Here is a 6,368-nt window from a genome sequence, read left to right as displayed (position 1 = left end):
CACCCGCCGGGAGGTGAGGAAGGCGACTATAGAGCGAAAATTCAGCCTGCGCCGTCACGTGGCACTGCGACAGAGCGACGCGGCTATCAGCCAATGACGCGGCCAGAACCGGCAAGAGTGCCGCCCCCAAGCCGCTTTCCTCCTCGCGATTGGCTGTACTGTACAGAAGAAGCCACGCGTTCCTGATTATAAAGGAGATTTTGCCTGTTGGAAGTGGGCAGATCACGGTTCCTCCGGCTTAACCTTTAGGGTAATGCGAGGACTCACTATCGGGCGAGACGTGGAAATGCTCTAAGGAGAGCTTAAACTGTTCTTCCTTTAAGAGGGGTATCGTTTTCATCTTAGACTTTTTGGCACCCCCCCTCTTTTATTGATAGAGAAAAAAAGTACTCCGACTCTTTGCGACCCCGTGGACTATATAGCCCGCCAGGCACTTCTGTCCGTGGGATTTCCCAGGGAAGAATAATGGGGTGGGTTGCCACTTCCTTCTTCAGGGGATCTTCCCGACTCAGGGATTGAACCCAGGTCTTCCACATTGTAGGAAGATTCTTTGCCGTCTGAGCCACCAGGGATGCCCACTGAGAGAGAAATGGAGGCCCTATATGGGAAAAGGTCTGCAACAAAGTAAGAGGGCCTCTTGCCCCAGTTTAACTTACTCTCGACCGAAGGTACCAATACCCAAAGGTTCTTTTAAAGATGTAAATGAGTATATAAATATGAAATGTAATTCCTCCGTGGCTTTCCTTGACATTCATAGATAATGTGAAATTTCTCCCTATGCCCCCAAAGTCCTGAATGTTCTGGGCCCCGGCCCCTTCCTTCTAACGTCGCAACTCTCCTTCCCTCAGCCCTCTCCACCCATCCTAGCCTCCTTTGCCAAGCTTGTTCTCTTTCTCGACCTAGACACTGACTGGTTCCAGTACCTGGCCTCTACTTATTTCTCCAGTGTCAACCTAAAGACCTGCCTGCCCTTTCCTTGGTGACTGTCCTGCTAGTCACTTTTTAGCATGTAGTCTTCATTTAATTATGTGCCACAAATTAGGCACTGTCCGATATAGATTATACATTCATTTGTTCATTTTCCATCTTGTATTGCCTGTAGGGGGTTCACAGATGATTGCATAGAATGACAGGATAGATGGGAGTGAAAGAAAACCAGTGAAGGAAACAAAATGGTCAACTTGCTTTTCTTCCCTTTTCAAGAACACATTCAAGGAACTCCATTTCTTACCCTGAGATGAGCCTCAGGTTTCTGTCACCCACCAGATTCAGAACTTCCAGAGTCACAAGCCATATCAGGATCAGAACACCTGGGTTCTGCTCCTGGTACAATCCCCTAGCAATGAGGACAAATCGCATAATCTCACCTTTCCAAGGGTAATTAATGGCCCCACACTCAAGAGTCAGTAAGACAATGGGTGTTAATGTATTTTGTCCACTCCTTATAAGTTGCAAAACAAACAGAAGACAACAGTTAACAATTTCTGGTTATTTATTTCTGGATGCACAAAACTTCACATTTATTATCTTATTTAGGCCTCATAGAAGCTTTTGTGGAGAAGGAAATGGCAACCCACTCCAGTATTCTTGCCTAGAGAATCCTGTGGACAGAGGAGCCTGGTGGGCTGTCTATGGGGTCTCACAGAGTCGGACATGACTGAAGCAACTTAGCAGCAGCAGAAGCTTTTGAGGGGGTGTTATGTTATGACTCTCCCTTTATCAGTGAAGAAATGGGACTCAGAGATGTTAGGTGACTTGTCCACAGTCCCACAGTTATTAATAAATGACAACAGCATGATTTCAACCCAATTATAGCTGCCTGCAAAGCCCACTCTTAACCACTACACTTACTGTGTTAGTCAAAGGTAAGACTCTATCCCCATCCTTGTGTGTAATAGATACCACTAAAGACTGGTTTAATATAATAACGGCTATCATTTTCTCTCTCTTATTCCATACGTTCTCATCAACTTTTGTTGTTTTTGAGTTGCTAAGTTGTGTCCCATGGACTATATAACCCACCAGGCTCCTCTGTCCATGGGATTTCTCAGGAAAGAATATTGGAGCAGGTTGCCATTTCCTTCTCCAGGGCATCTTCCCTACCCAGGGATAGAACCTGCATTTCCTGCATTGGCAGGCAGATTCTTTATCACTGAGCCACCATGGAAGCCCCTCATCTACTTTGTAGATGAAGAAATTGCAGCTTGGAATATTGTTACTTAACAGAGCCACTCAACTGACAAGTAGTGGATTCTGAGGTGGGACAGGGAGGGGTTTTCTTTGTTATAGCTGTCTGTCTCCCGAGCCTCTCATTGGTGCCTTTCAACCCCCTAATTCAGCATCCAGGCTGCTATTTAATGTTGTGGTCCCCTCACCTACCCGCATACAAATCTCCAGGGGCCTCATACAGCTAGACTTTGGTCCACCATTCCTACTGTACCTTCATCATGCTCCAGTTCTCTGTGGCAGGAATCTTAAGGTGTGAAACAGATAACCAAATCCCTGCTAAAGGAGAGCTGGCTAAGTAATAATCAGCTTTTCCTCAATAACAGCATGTCAGCAGCCCAGCCAGCCAGAACCCAGATCTCTTCACCCCTCCCAACCAGGCCTGAGCATTTTCCATCCTATTGGTCTCAGGGTGCACAGAGGTAACTGGCAGCCAGAGGGTTGTACATTATAACCATTACTCTGTCCCAAACTCTTTTCCAAAGAATAACTAATGATGTGTTAACTGGGGATGTTATGGGCCAGCAAAGTCATCTCAGGTTAGGGATTACTTCAGGATTCAGTTCTTCAGCCCTTCCTGACTACCCACTCTTCCAGGAAGGACAGGTCACTTCCTCTGAGACCCCACTGTTGAGTGGACTGTTCCTGATTTGCTATTTGGGATTCATTTCTGCTGATACAGCTGTTTTGCTTTTTTCATTTTCTTTTTAATTTAACTTGATTGTTCTTAGGCAGAACTCACTGGTAGCTCAACTGGTAAAGAATCTGCATGCAATGCAGGAGGCTCCAGTTCGATTCTTGGGTCAGGAAGATCCCCTGGAGAAGGGATAGGCTACCCACTCCAGTATTCTTGCCTGGAGAATCCCATGGACAGAGGAGCTTTGTGGGCTACGGTCCACGGGGTTGCAAAGAGTCAGACACGACTGAGCAACTAACACTGATTATTCTTACAAATAGGTAACATGTACAAGTAAACAAGTTCGAAATATCAAAGAGTTTACAATGAAAAGTAGATCTCTCCTACACTATCCATTCTTACCCCAGCATCCCTTTCTGGAGGCAAACACAGCACCAGCTTCCTGTGTTGCCTTCCAAGGTAGTCTAACCAGCAGTTCTCTACTCTGGCTACACATCAGAATCTCTTGGGAAACTTTTAGAAAATAAAAATACTTTGGTCTCATCCTCAGTTATTATGATTGAGTTGGGAAAGAGTGGGCTCAGGCATTGATGCTTTTTAAAAGCCCACCAGAAGATTCTAATATACACCTAGGGTTGATAAGCCTATCTGTTGCATGTACAAGACTCCCCCAATCAACCAATTAGTCACTCTCATATATACTTAAAAAAAAAAAAAATGGGCAGGGACTTCCCTGGTGGTCCAGTGGTTAAGAATCCATCTTGCAATGAAGGGGACAGACAAGGGTTCGATCCCTGGTCAGGGAACTAAGATCCCATATGCCTCAGAGCAACTAAATCCACCTGCTGCGACTACTCAGCCTGCACGCTCTGGAGCTCGTGTGCCTCAACCAGAGTCCATGCACTGCAGTGAAAGGTCCCGCGTGGAGCTCGTGTGCCTCAACCAGAGAGTCCCTGCACTGCAGTGAAAGGTCCCACGTGGAGCTCGTGTGCCTCAACCAGAGTCCATGCACTGCAGTGAAAGGTCCCGCATGGAGCTCGTGTGCCTCAACCAGAGAGTCCATGCACTGCAGTGAAAGGTCCCACGTGGAGCTCGTGTGCCTCAACCAGAGAGTCCATGCACTGCAATGAAAGATCCCGTGTGACAATGAAGATCCTGCATGCTGCCACTAAGACCTGACACAGCCAAATAAATAAATAAATTAAAAAAAAAAAAAAGAAATGGGCATACATTATTATTCTATACTCTTAGAAATTGATAATACTAAATTTTGAAGATTCTTCCATCTCAGTGCATAAAGAGCTCCTTTATGACTATCTACTGCTAAGTAACAAATCATTCCAAAACTTAGTGGCTTAAAATACCAATCGCCATTTTTGTTATTTCTCATGGTTGCTGTGGGTCAGAGGTTTGGTAAGAGTTTCCATGAGTGGTTCTGGCTTGGATCTCTCATAGAGCTATATAGTCAGATAGTGGCTAGAGTGGAGACAGGGAATGAAGAAGCTGAAGGCTGAACATCTCTCTTCATGCAGACTCAGGGCCTCACCCTGTGTCTCTCTGTATGGGCTAGTTTAGGCTTCCTCACATCATGGCAGTTTCAGGGCAGTCTGTGCTTAAATGACCTCTGAAGACTTCAAAGGTTCCAGTAATAGGAGGATTCTGTATAGCCTTTTAGGATCTGGCCTCAAAAGTCACATACTTACAAGTCTCAATAAGAGACATGTCCAAGTCACATTGTGAGAAGTACATGTCGGGTGGGGAAGGAATATCGCTGTGGCTGTCTTTGGTCATAGCAGCTGCATGGTATCCCACTCTTTAGGGGGACCATCATTCATGTAAGCAGTGATGGACATTTATATTGTTTCCATTCTTTTTAACTAATTAACTTAACCATGCTGGGTCTTAGTTCTGCCATGTGGGCTCTTAGTTGTGGGATCTAGTTCCCTGACCAGGGATTGAACCTGGGCCCCCTTCACTGGTAACAAGGAGTCTTAGGCACAGGCCACCAGGGAAGTCCTCTCCACTTTTCCTCAGCTCCCTCTCCCCCAGTTCCTAGAGGGGGCTTGGCCCTTCTTGATCACTTGCCTCTCAAGGATGCTGTGTGGCAGGATAGGAAGTAACTATTCTCAGACTCAAGGAGAGATCCTCTCTTCTTTTTGGCCTTTGAGGGAAATTAGACTGAATCATCCCAGAGAGGGAAAGAATGGAGGAGGAAAGGAAATTTTTGAAAGCCTCTGCCAAGAGGGCTAGGCTTGGCAGGATCTTCGAGTGGCAAGGACCTGGGCCTTGTCCTGCCCTGGGGAGGTGGGAAGGTTTGCCATGTGGGTGCCTTTTGGTAGCTCTGGGAGCCTGAAGCCATAGCAAGAACCCCAGAACCCTGGCCAAGAACACCACTGTTTCAGGGGCATTATCAGTTTGGACAAGGGGCACATGTGTGGACACAGAATGGACAAAATAAAGGTTACAGGGCTTTTCTCCAGCTGAACTGAGTTAGACCAACAGGCCTTCACATGACCCTGGGGTGGAATGATGGTCACAGTAATTATTGAGATTGGATATCCTGCCAGCACTGTGGGATGGGGGCTTGGAATATATACAATTTGATTTGGAGGAAGAAAAGAAATGTGATTCTTACACTGGGGGTGAAGCAGTACAAGTCACCCTTGCTATAATATTTAGGTACAGAAAGTGATCTGTTATTTGGTGTTTCATAGTGATAACAAACCCCAGCATTCCAGATTTGTTCTTTCAGGATTCTGAGCTAGGTGCTGTGAGAAATGGTCATTCAAGATGGAACATGATCTCTGCACTAAAATATTGACTTTCTCAACATGTCTTTACTTAAATGCTTTTATTTTTGGATAGCCAGGACAATATCTTAAAAGATTAGTAGTTGAAATTGTTCTTTCTGTTCATATTTTTAGTAAAAGATAAGACAATAAGAAAGTGCACAAAGATTTAGCAAATGTTCTTTAAGAATACCAAAGGAAAGAAAAAAAGAAGGAAAAAATCAGCCTAAATAACCAATAGTTAGAAATATGTTAAATTATGGTACAGCCACCCAGTGGAACTCTGTGAGGCCATTAAGAGTCATGTGGTAATGGAATATTTAATGGCATAGAAAGATGTTTACATACATGTTAAACAAAATATCTAGGGACTTCCCTGGTGGTCCAGTGGTTAAGACTCCATACCTCCAATATAAGGACCAGGGGTTTGATCCCTAGTTGGGGAACTAAGATCCCACATGCTCTGTGGTGCAGGCCCAAAAGTATTAAACTACCTTTATGGGCTTCCCTGGTGGCTCAGATGGTAAAGAATCTGCCTGCAATGCAAGAGATCTGGGTTTGATCCCTGGGTCAGGAAGATCCTCTGCAAAAGGGAATAGCAACCCCCTCCAGTAGCCTTGCCTGGAGAATCCCATGGGCAGCAGAGCCTGATGGGTTACAGTCCATAGGGCCACAAAGAGTCAAACATGACTGAATGACTAACATACACTTTTTAC

The 6,368-nt window shown here is 45.3% G+C and overlaps 1 protein-coding gene across 1 annotated transcript in view; it reads left to right on the top strand.

The window, feature by feature from the left end:
• The window catches only part of PDE6A (phosphodiesterase 6A), a 123,841-nt gene that overhangs the window by 35,601 nt on the left and 81,872 nt on the right, over positions 1-6,368 (top strand). The window lies entirely within an intron of this gene.

Source organism: Bos taurus, chromosome 7, assembly GCF_002263795.3.
Source record: "Bos taurus isolate L1 Dominette 01449 registration number 42190680 breed Hereford chromosome 7, ARS-UCD2.0, whole genome shotgun sequence".
NCBI classification, from domain to species: Eukaryota; Metazoa; Chordata; class Mammalia; order Artiodactyla; family Bovidae; genus Bos; species Bos taurus.
This window is presented reverse-complemented; position numbering and strand designations above follow the sequence as displayed.